The following is a 13,498-nucleotide window of genomic DNA, read 5'->3' as shown; positions in this document are numbered from 1 at the left end:
TATTTGATATTAGTATGGTTTCTTTATTTCTACCTTTATATGCTATTACACATGTATTTATTTTATGCTAACATGTAAAGGTCAGGTGAGCTTCGCAAGTCATGACCTCTAATGCAATAGTATTATTATAAGTGAAATATTGCTATATGAGAACAAAATATATGTTAACAAATTCGAAGATTTGTTGCTTCTGGAATTGTTGGATTGATCAGTACACCACTGATACGAATAGTTGATATTCCAAAATTTCCTAGATAAAAAAGAAATAAAGAAATTTAATTCAAGTTCAAAATGATAAAATATGATATATATATATATATATATATATATATATATATATATATATATATATATATATATATATATATATATATATATATATATATATTACATAAGGTTTTTGTCATAATACATTTGTAAATTGAGACTCTAACATCACAAAAGTAAAGCTTTGGTTCTTCATCCTTTCCTGTTTCAAGAATTTGACCGTAAAATAACAGTTCTTATCTATATTTTGAATTTCCAAATTGCATAAATTACAATGACACACATATATATATATATATATATATATATATATATATATATATATATATATATCTAGTCTCTATATTCGTGCGTTGCACGAAATATCTTATTTCGGATATTAGAAAATGCATTGCGTAGTTATACTAAAATTACTTATTATTGAATATGTATGATCCATTTTTGGTCTGTGAGTATTATGAAGTTCAATAATTTATATAATATTTAACATTATTGAATTTCATAATATTTAGTATAACTAATAAATGGGTCCTAAAAATATTTAAAAACCAAGCCATTTATAACAATAAAGAAAAAACTATTTCAGAAAAATACTAATGCTGACAAAAAATATATATATATATATATATATACTTTTGCCAAAGTAGATTAGTTGTTTTTGAGAAAAGGTCCAGTTAACAACTTAAAGTAACAAATTAGTATGCGTTTGCGAATACCATATTCATCACTTACATGTTTAGCTCACTCCATAATTCTTTACCTTATATTGGCGTCAAGCATATTTTATCAATCAGCTATATTTATCTCATATAATAAGCATCTATCTCAAATTTATTACTCGTAATTATCCGATACTTTTAAAGAAGAAAATTTAGTTGTTACAGAGATGGCCTTTTGCCAAAATTTTACATATGCTCAAGATTTATTAAAAGCATATCCATAATATTACCGATTAAAAGAAAATAGTAGACATTTTAAAGCTACAGTCAATGAAAATAGTGGGAGAACTTCATCAGACAAAAATGTTATATAATAAAATATACAAAGACAATAATATGTCAAAATAAATATTGTACGTTAAATATATTAATCAAATAAATGAAAATTTATGTGAGTAAACTCTTTTTGCCTAGAATTCGGTAAAGGCTCTTTTTATCATAAGAACTCCTTGTGTGAGTAAACTTACGTGATTAATAATTTGGTTTCAACGTTTTGATTCCTAATGAATATTGAAGTCTTGTATATTAGTGTCTATTTTTTGAAAGAATAATTTAGTTTTAAAGGGCATAAAAATCTGATTAATTAAAATCAAAATACTGAGAATGTAAAGTATAAATATTCTTCTATCTGGAATTGGCACTCCAAAACAGTTAGGCATACTCGAAAAATTAGACTCCAATGGAGTTGGAAGTTTATGCAATTCACTTTAGGCCTAGCAATTTGTCACGACCCAATTTTCCCTCCATTGGGTATCGTGATGGCACATAGTCTTAGGGACTAGGTAAGCTTAACATTTACTGAGTAATAATAATAACAAAGGAAATCTAACAATCTCGATATAGAAATCTTTACAAAATTTACAATTTCCCAAAACCGGCAGTACAAGTCATAAGCTCTACAGAGTTTGCTAACACTTCTAAATACAACTGTTCGGAAGTAAGTAAAAACAGTGTAAATACAAAATAGGAAGGTGACTCCGAAGCCTGCAAACGCAGCGGCAGGTTTACCTTGAGTCTCCTCAGCAAGGATCCGCACAACTACTAACGATCGATACCTGGATCTGTACAAAAATATGCAAAAGAGTAGCATGAGCACACCACAGCGGTGCCCAGTAAGTATCAAGATTAACCTCGATGAAGTAGTAACGAGGACTAGTCAAGACACCCACTGGTCTAATAAACTGAACAAGTATAATTATAGGGATGACAGAACATGACATCTATCTAAGGACCCCACGATATGGCTAACGGCATAACAACTGCAATAAGGAAGGAAAAACAGCAAGTAACAACGGAGCAGCAGAATAAGACATAGAAGAATGAACGAAAGCACAACCCAAATTCAAAAATCACAATACAGTAAAGACAAGTAGTAACTCAGCAACTGCAATAATTTTCATATCAGGACTCAGCCAACAAACCCCAATAAATTAGTCAAATCCTTCAAGTGTAAACTTTCACCCGTAAGTTTTTAAATTGAGGTCTTTAGAATATAATCCTTTCCAATAAGAAATTTATTTTTTTGAAATATTCTTCCTTCAAATAAATATCTTTCAAATATAGTTCTTTGAAGATAAGAAAAAATCCTTTCAAATATAAACTTTTTCAGTAATATCTTTCGAGTATAAGTCACCCTGTGACACCTAAGCATGGAAGATTAGCAGCTCCGAACACAGATATAACCACAGGAAAATCTACCGGAATACCGTTCCGTAGTCCCGAATTAAATATGCAAGATAGGGGGATCTCCTGGAATACGTTCGTAGTCCCAATTTAAATATGCAGTGCTCGGGGATCTCCCGGAATACGTCCGTAGTCCCAAAGCATATATGCAAGATAGGGGGATCTCCCAGAATATGTCCGTAGTCTCAAAGTAAATATGCAAGACAGGGGGATCTCCCGGAATACGTCCGTAGTCCCAATTTAAATATGCAGTACTGGGGGATCTCCCGTAATACGTCCGTAGTCCCAATTTAAATATGCAGCACAAACAACAGAGATAACAACTATAACATGACCGAAACCTCGTACATCACCACAACAAGTACAAAAGCAACAATGATAAAGATGCAAGGTACGACGAGCAAATCAACTCAAGAACTTAAATCACAAGAACGGCAGAACTCATTCACAAGGAATAACTACGGTGAAGAATGCTAGGCACAAGGAGAACAACTTAACAAGGGAAAACAAAACAAGATATAGCAACGATTTCACAATATTCAAGTCAATGATAAGAAGCCAACACGAGTCAAATAGTTCCAAATAATGGAAAGTCAACTAAGATATAGATTATCTAAACTCCTTTTGAGGTTGAGCAATTACGAGGAATATTCAACAATTCAAGTAAGGATATGCAACTGAATATAATCATAACTCCAATTAAGACTAAACAATTATAGGATGAGAAAATAATAATTTTAATTAAAGATAAGCAGTTATGAAAAATATAGCACGTCGATAGAAGAGGTAAAATCTTTGGTTACGTCGAATAAGGGTCAAATAGGCAGTAAGAGTAAATCCTAAAGCAATTATCTCTAATCAAAGTATGTAAAGGTGAAACTAGCAAATGGGAATTCAAGCGTATCAAGAACAACATCATACACGGTGAATATAAGAATATAAGAACCCTAAAAGGCCAACTTTTCACAAATAAGTTTGAGCGCGCATTCGCCACCTCGCGTACACAGACTACAATCAGCATAGATGACTCAAATCCTAAAGGGTAGTTCCCCCACACAAGGTTAGGCAAGATACTTATCTCAAACTGCGCTCAATCAGTCAAGTAGTATGCCCTTTCCTAGATTTTCTGACTCCGATCGGCTCGAATCTAGCCATAATTAATTAGATTCAATCAATACAAATTGTAGGAATAAATTTCATATGAAAATACAAATTTTCTATAAAAATCCGAAATTTAACCCAAAAATCGCCCATGGGGCCCACATCTCGTAAATCGATAAAAGTTACAAAATATGAATGCCCATTCCGATACTAGTTTAACCATACCAATTTTATTCAATTCCGATAACAACTCGACCTCCAAATCTTAAGTTGAATCAAGAGGGTTTTCACATTTTTTTCTAATTTAATTCACCGATTAAATATTAAAAACAACCATGGATTCGGGTAATTTAACCAATATTGAGTCAAGAATACTTACCCCGTTATTTCCTTTGAAAATCTCCCAAAAATTGCCTCATCCCGAGCTCCAATCCGTCTAAAATGGAAAATGGGACGAAGTCCCATTTTCTAAACTTAAACTCACTGCCCAGGCTTTTCTTCTTCACGTTCGCGTGACCAGTGTCGCGTTCGCGAAGGCCTGACCACACACAGCATCGCGTTCGCGTTCAAGCTCTCATGTTCGCGATAGCCAACTTCCCTCCTTCTTCGCTTTCGCAGTCCATGCTTCGCGTTCGCGAAGGGTTAATGGCTCAAGGTCCCGGCTCCCCTTCCTTCTTCGCGTTCGCGACCACTGCGTCGCGTAAGCTTGACCAGACCTTGCCTCGCATTCGCGTTTGCGTTCGCGAAGGTCAAATCCAGACACCAGAATCAGAACATACGCCTAAGTCCAGACTTCCAAATCCAAATCCGAACATACGCCTAAGTCCGAAATCATCATACGAAGCTATTGCCATCATCAAAATTTCATTCCGGGATTATTTGTTCAAAATTCAACTCTCCGATCGAATCTTTCGAAAATCAAACTCGACCACACAAGCGGGTCATAATATATATTGTGAAACTTCTCGAGACCTTAAGTCACTGGACGGGGCTTAATTTCTTAAAACGACAAGTGGGGTCGTTACACAATTAAGAGTCTATGCAAATTCGTATATGGTCTAGTTTTACAAGTTTATCCTATCTGAAATTATCTTTTTGAAGACATATTTTAATTTTAAGGACATAAAAGTCAACTAATATTTTGAGGATATTTTTATCGTTCAACAACGTTCGTGCGAGAGAGATAGAGAGAGTACATCATAGAAACTTTTTTCATAAACTTGTGTAATTTTAACTTGTCTTTCATTTGTAATTATGATCTCTCGTCTCCTCCGTCCTCTTCTAATAAGTGATTTCACTCTTACAAACATGCAAATTATATCTAAAAAATATGAGATTAATTTGGTGATAAGTATCATGTAATTATGTATGAAAACATTAATTCACAAATTCCTTTCATGGTCGTGATTTGGTTATTGTAAATGGAGACGTACTGCTGTCATTCTACCATAAAATTGCTTTCTTTTGGTTACCGAGTATGACTGGTTCATCATTTCTTTCTAAATGTTGACATATAGTTTTTGTTCTTTGGTCATTCAATTACAATAAGATATCCTTTCGTTGCTCTGTTGTAACACCCCGAAACAATTTTTAAGTGTTTTAAAACCATTAAGAAGATTGGCGGGTGCTAATTATATTAATTCGGGTATGAACAAGACTGGTAATTTGAATGATATCAATTGATCATGATAATATATGTATGAGGTGCATTAAAATGGTTTAGGGTCTAAGAAGAGCCTTTAGGCTAAGTCAAGTTGAAAATTATATGATGGGATAAAGTTTCAAGTGAGTTTGCACAAGATCTAATTTCAAACGAGCATAACTCTCAAGATATGAAGAGTTTTATGGTGTATAACCTAACAAATTAAAGCCCTTTGAGTCTAGTTTCCAACGCATCAAACCGTTCGTCATTTGAAGAATTCTACAAAAGGTTATGACCTTTTTACTAAAGGGTGAAAGAATAGCTACGCGAGTCTTGCATAGCCTACGCACCATTGCGTAGGCAAAATCAGCATGGAAGTGAATGGGAGGGTTAAGCTGTGTAGGCTACGCAGCCAGCCTACGTAGCTCATTTTCTATAAAACATGGGAGGTTCGGGGAGAGAGAAAAAGATAATATTTTTGGCTAAGTTTTGGATTCTAGAGAGAAGGTGGAGCATCCTCAACCCAAATACACATCAAAGGTGAGTTTTATGATATTTTTATAATGGATTAATACTAGTTAATGGTAGTATTAACATCTGCATAGATTGAAATTCATAGGGATTTCTCTAATCTTCAAGAATCATTCAAATGGGTTCAAGTTAGGGTTTGATCTATAAGAGGTAAATTCTCCATGCTATACTTAAATATAACTATGGATTAAGTATTTGGAATATATTGTGAAGTAGAAAGTACCAATTGGTTGAAGAATTATGCTAGTCCTTGAAATGGGTATTGTGAGTTAGGGTTCTTGAATGGAGAAGAAGATGAATAGTGAATTTTTGAATCTTGTTAGGATGGTTGGTGATTCTAGTGTTTTAATAGCTTAATAATGATTAAATATTGAATCATATAACCTAGATTGGGGCTTAAAGACCAAGGATGAAATCTATTAAGGATAAAAGGGATATGTATGGGTGAATTGGGCTTGTTGAGGACTTCAATTGAAGATTTGAGGGTCGAGTTGATATCGGAATTTGGTGAAATTTATATGGTTGGACTCGTGGTTGGATGGGCATTCATATTTTATAACTTTTGTCGGGTTCCGAGACGTGAACACCACGGGTAAGTTTTGGATGAAATTTTGGATATTTATGAAAAACAAATTATATTTTCATATGGAATTATTTCCTATAATTTTTATTGACTGAATCGAATTATTTGTGGCTAGATTCGAGGCATTTGGAGGCCAATTCACGAGGTAAAGGCATACCGTAATAAGAAATTACACCGTTTGAGGTAAGTTACAGTTTTAAATTTGGTCCTGAGGGTATGAAACCTCGGATCATGTGTTATGTGATTGGTTTTGAGATGACGCACATGCTAGGTAACAGGCGTGTGAGCGTGCACCGTAGGAATTGTGTCTTGGTCAAATTCCATGTAACTGTGTAATTGAATTATCAGTTGATAACCGTACATTCTCTACGTGTTAGAAAAAATTAAGCTGAGACTCGTATTAAAAATTATGCTTAGACATATGCTGTTATTATTGGTACCCACTGGGGTCATTTCTATGGTTGAATTATATGTTCAAATTGTAATTTCATACTCAATCATGTTTATTCATTTCATATTATATCTCAGTCTCTGTTGTTATTTATTAAAACATCATATTATCAATTTTGGGCTGATTATCATGATTTCTGAGAGCCCGAGAGAATGGAGAGGTTGATGATTGAGTGAGACCGAGGGCCTAATTGTGAGGATATTTATGGATCGGGCTGCACACCGCAATATGTTTTATTGATTTATGCCATGATTGGCTTGATATAGCGCTTGAGCTGAAGGAGCCCCTTCAGAGTCTGTATACACCCCCAGTGAGCGCAGGTACCTACTGAGTGCGAGTGCCGAGTGCCGAGTGATGAGTGACTGTGAGGAAAGAGTGACTGTGAGGTTCGAGTGAATGGGAGGATTGAGTGACTGTTACTCTGAGAGGATGCATTGATTTCATTATTTGCTGCATTTTAGCTGTCATATATCATTATTTTGAAAATTTCGGAAAAACATTATTTTCTATTTCGGTCAAACTTGTTATGAAATTTCAGTGAAATCTTAAATGTTGAACTTGAGAGCATGCCTACCCTTTTATGTTTGAAAGTACTGTATTTGGACTTAGCTGAGAAGCTCGTCACTACTTTCAGTTCCTTATTTATTATTATTACTTGCTGAGTTAGTTGTACTCATACTACACCCTGCACTTCGTGTGCAGATCCAAGTGATCCCGAATACAGTGGGTGTTGATTCTTTCATACAGTTGATTTTTTCGGAGATTCATAGGTAGCTGCCATGTTTCACAGACCTTGTCTCTCCTTCCCTATCTTTTTGTTTATTGTATTTGGTCTCAGATTATTATAGACCGTGTTTTCCAGACTTATAATGTATAGATGCTCATGTACTCAGTGACACCAGATTTTGGGAGTAAATTATATTCAATATTGGTGGGATTTTTCCCCTTAAATTAATTATTATGTTTCCAATATTTAAAAAATAATTGTGGGTTATTGATGTTGTCGGCTTGCCTAGTATCGGGATAGGCGCCATCACGACAAGTGTGATTTTTGGGTCGTGAAAAGTTAGTATCAGAGCCTAGGTTACATAGGTCTCACGAGTCATGAGCAAGTTTAGTAGAGTCTTGCGGATCGGTACGGAGACGTCTGTACTTATCTTCGAGAGGCTGCCGAACCCTTAGGAAATTTTCACTTTCTTGTATTCTATCGTGCGAAATTGATTCAGCTTGAAACATAATTCTTTGAATTCCTTCCACGCATTCGTGTGCGCATGTGAGCGCTCAATATCAACTGTGTATCGCTGGCTTATGATTCCATGAACGAGGTTCGAGATGAGTATTCTGTGTTTTGTTATTGGGCCAGTATGGAGGACTTGAGGCCGGAGTTAGACCGCAGCTTATGCTCGGTAGTTTCGATTGTGAGAACTAGTGCAATTGGACTTATGCATTCGACATTATTCCTATGAGTGGAATTTTATGGTTCGATGAGCGGTTGAATGACTATATGATAAGTATGATGTGAATGCGGGATATGTTAAGATGGATTGAATGAGACAAATAAATTTTACATGTGACTCAAGAGTTTGCTAATAGGTACTTGATTCCTATTTTGATGTGACGTACAGTCTTGAGTTATGAGTGCGTTGAGGGATCTGTCATGCTGTTTAATTATGGAGCGAAGTAGATCTTTATGTCATTTTGATGATTTCAAACTCAGAAATATTAAGTGATTCCGTGGTAATTGTGGCTGTGAAAGGGTATAGCTATATGTCAATTTGAGGCTAAGCAGGTGGGTTATCTCCTGCGGAGTAATCTACATAGGTGTGTTCCTTATAATGTTGAGTGGAGAGTTTCTTTTCTACCAGCTAGGCATATGTGTTGAGATTTGAATTTGAATCCTATTGAGAAAGTTGACTTGACTGTCATGAGAATAAATGCGAACTTAGCGGATAATTGAGGTATTTTATGGTGAGTGTTGCGTAAGCTTGAGAAGAATTTTTATTGAACTGACTGCAGTATTATGGTAGTAATAAAGTATGATATTGTGAGTTATGGAGTGTTTTGTTGTATGGCTTTGAGCTAAGTTTGGGAGCCTGCTATTGACAATTCAATTTCATAGATATATGTTAAATTTTAGTTTTCGTATGAGACATACTTGTGGGTTAGTTATGACTTGCAGAGGTGGAGATCGAGGATGACTCGAGTAAGGAAATTCCTGAATACGGGTTACATTGTACTTTATGAAAATATATAAATTATGGAATGATTAAGTTGTTATTTTGAAGGATGCAGTGCGCACGAATTATGAATTTGATTGGTCATGTTAAGGCAAGGTTACTTCTTTGAATGTTGAGTGTGCTAAAGGAACACGTGTCTTTCGGCCCGTTTGGGTGTAGCAAATTAGAGTTGAACAGAGTGGATGACTCTCGAGAGGGTTCTAATGGATTCAAAATGTATATGTGGCAATTGAAATTTTTTCGAATTTGTATATCACTAGAATCAGTTACTTACACTGGACAGTATCGGGACGTGCAATAATTCTGTTTGACCATGGATTCTATATTTCAGTATAAGAAAGGAAAGTGTCACGACCCAAACTAACCTCTGTCGTGATGGCGCCTATCGTGGAACTAGGCAAGCCGACTCATTTCCAAAACAACCGATATTTTCATTTCAAAGATAATTTCAAGGTTATTTAACATAAAACCTCACAATCACTCTTGCCACTCGGGCATACCTCACAATCACTCTTGCCTCCCAGTTACTCAGCAATCGGCACTCGGCACTCGACACTCACACTCAGTAGGTACCTGCGCTCACTGGGGGTGTGTACAGACTCCGGAGGGGCTCCTTCAGCCCAAGCACTATAATCTGCACGGACAACTCACGTGCGATAATAATAAAGTATGCTGCAGGCGGGCATCCCCGATCCACACTCATCCTCACAAATCAGGCCCTCGGCCTCACTCAATCATAAAGTATGCTGCAGGCAGGCAGCCCCGATCAACACTCATCCTCACAAATCAGGCCACTCGGGCATTTCAGTAAAACAGGGCATTCGGCCCAAAATATTTATATGCATCAAAATAGAGTCATAAAACTGAGTTATACAGTAAACAAGTATAAACATGACTGAGTATAGATTTTCAATCAAAAACAGTGAGAGGATGGTAAGAAACAGCCCCTAAGGGTCCGAACAGCATTGGCGCAAGGCCCAAACATGGCATTCAACCCAATTTACAGAAAATCTTTCTAAAACATATAAGTATCAATGGTTTTAACAAAGTATGCAACTTTACAGTTGCTACGGGACGGACCAAGTCACAAATCCCCAACAGTGCACGCCCACACGCCTGTCACCTAGCATGTACGTCACTAAAAAAAATAGTAGAATGATACAAAAATCTGGGGTTTCATACCCTCAGGACTAGATTTACAATCGTTACTTACCTCAAACCGGTCAAATCTCTAACCCGCAATGATCTTGCCTCTGGGCTCGGCCTCCAAATGCTCAAAATCTATTCAAAATTAGTATAATACCATCAATATACGTTAATGGAATGAATTCCACAAGAAAAGCTTCAAAATTAGACCAAACCCGAAATTGGCTCAAAATTTGCCTGTGGGATCCACATCTCGGAACCCAACAAAAGTTACAAAATACGAAAGCCCATTCAACCACGAGTCTACCCATACCAATTTTACCAAAATCCGACCTTAACTCGACCCTCAAATCTACAAATCTTATTTCCAAATTTCTAAGTTCCAATCTCCGATTTACACCTCAAAATCATGTAATCTAGTCGGATTATTCGATGATAATTCAATATTATGGAGTAGAAATGATCACAAGGGACTTACCTCAAGTTGTCCTTGAAAATATATCAAAAATCGCCTCTCCTCAAGCTCCAATTTGTCAAAAATGGCAAATGGGACGAAGTCCCTGTTTTTATAATTCTGCCCAGACATCCTCGTTTCTGCCTCGATCTTGGCCTTCGATCGAGGTCCTCGATCCTGGTCCTCGGTCCTGCCCCTCGATCCAGGTTCTCGATCCTTGCCCTCGATTATGTCTTCGACCCGGCCTATGACCGTGACCCTCGACCCTAGGCTCGATCATGCCTTCGATCGTGGCCCTGGACTCTGGGCTCGATCATGCCTTCGATCGTGGCCCTCGACCCTGAGCTTGATCTGGGTTCGATTTCTGGGCAGAAGCAATTTCCAACAGAAGGAACTTGCAGCAGCTGTTCTAGTTCAATGTTTTTGATCCGTTAACCATCCGAAACTCACCTGAGGACCTCGGGACCTCAACCAAATATACCAACAAGTCCTAAAATATCATACGAACTTAGTCGAATCCTCAAATCACCTCAAACAATGCTAAAACCATGAATTACACCCCAATTCAAGTCTAATGAACTTTGAAATTTCTAATTTCTACAAACAACTCCGGAACCTATCAAATCACGTCTGATTGACCTCAAATTTTGCACACAAGTCCTAAATGACATAACAGAGGTATTCCAATTTTCAGAATCGGATTCCGACCCCGATATAAAAAATTCAACCCCCCGGTCAAACTTCTCAAAAATAAAACTTTCGGCATTTCAAGCCTAATTTCTCTACGGACTTCCAAATAATATTCCGGACACTCTCCTAAGCCCAAAATCACCATACGGAGCTATTGGAATCATCAAAATTCAAATCCGAGGTTGTTTACACATAGGTCCATATCCGGACCACTTTTCTAACTCAATTTCTTTTTTTTTTTCAATTATGAGACTAAGTGTCTCATTTCACTCCGAGTTCCTTCCGGACTCGAACCCACTATCCCGATATAACATAATATAGCTGAATAATACCAAAAAGAAGTAGGAATGGGGAAAACGGGGTTATAACTCTTGAAACGACCGGCCAAGTCGTTACATCCTCCCCCTCTTAAACATTTGTTTGTCCTCGAACGGGTCTAGAAACATACCTGGAGTCTCGAATAGGCGTGGATATCTGCTCCGCATCTCCCGCTCGATCTCCCTGGTAACCTCCTCCACAGGCTGACCTCTCCATTGCACCTTCACTGAATCTATATCCTTTGACCTCAACCTTCAAACCTGTCGATCCAAAATAGCCACCGGCTCCACATCATAAGTCATATCACCCTCCAACTGAACCGTGCTGAAATCCAAAACATGGGACGGATCTCCAATATACTTTTGGAGCATGGAAACATGAAACACTGGATGCACACTCGACAAGCTGGGTGGCAAGGTAAGCTTATAAGCCACCTCTCTTATCCTCTGAAGCACCTCAAAAGGCCCAATGAACCGGGGGCTCAACTTGCCCCTCTTCCCAAACCTCATAACACCCTTCATGGGTGATACCTTCAGCAAAACCTTATCCCCAACCATAAAAGACACATCACGGACCTTCCTATCTGTGTAGCTCTTCTTCCTAGACTGCGCTGTACGAAGCCGCTCCTGAATCAATTTCACCTTATCTAATGCGTCCTGGACCAAGTCTGTACCTAAGAGCCTAGCCTCACTTGGCTCAAACCATCCAACCGGAGATCTACACCTCCTCCCATACAAAGCCTCGTACGTAGCCATCTGAATACTCGACTGATAACTATTGTTATAAGCAAACTCCGCGAGTGGCAGAAACTGGTCCCATGAACCCCCAAAGTCAATGACATAAGCACGCAACATGTCCTCCAATATCTGAATAGTGCGCTCGGACTGCCCGTCCGTCTGAGGGTGAAAAGCTATGCTTAACTCAACCTGAGTACCCAACTCTCGCTGCACGGCCCTCCAAAACTGTGATGTGAACTGAGTACCTCTATCTAAAATGATGGAAACTGGGACACCATGCAGGCGAACGACCTCTCGGATGTAAATCTCAGCCAACCGCTCTGAAGAGTAAGTAGTACCAACTGGAATGAAGTGCGCGGACTTGGTCAGCCGATCCACAATAACCCAAATAGCGTCGAACTTCCTCGAAGTCCGTGGAAGCCCAACTACAAAGTCCATAGTGATCCGCTCCCACTTCCACTCTGGGATCTCTAATCTCTGAAGTAAGCCACCCGGTCTCTGATGCTCATACTTAACCTGTTGACAGTTTAGACACCGAGCCACAAACCCAACTATATCCTTCTTCATCCGCCTCCACCAATAGTGCTGCCTCAAATCCTGGTACATCTTCGCGGCACCCAGATGGATGGAATACCGCGAGCTGTGAGCCTCCTCAAGAATCAGCTCTCGAAGCCCATCTACATTAGGCACACATATCCGGCCCTGCATTCTCAGCACGCCGTCATCACCAATAGTCACATCCCTAGCATCACCTCTCCGAACCCTATCCTGAAGAACGAGCAAGTGAGGGTCATCATACCGACGCTCCCTGATACGGTCATAAAGAGAAGACCTGGAGACCACACAAGCCAATACCCGACTAGGCTCCGAAATATCCAATCTAACAAGCTGGCCTGCTAAGGTCTGAACATCTAATGCCAAAGGTCTCTCTGCTGCTGG

This window comes from Nicotiana tomentosiformis, chromosome 12 (genome assembly GCF_000390325.3).
Source record: "Nicotiana tomentosiformis chromosome 12, ASM39032v3, whole genome shotgun sequence".
Classification (NCBI taxonomy): Eukaryota; Viridiplantae; Streptophyta; class Magnoliopsida; order Solanales; family Solanaceae; genus Nicotiana; species Nicotiana tomentosiformis.
The sequence above is the reverse complement of the archived record's forward strand: the minus strand, read 5'-3'. Positions refer to the sequence as shown.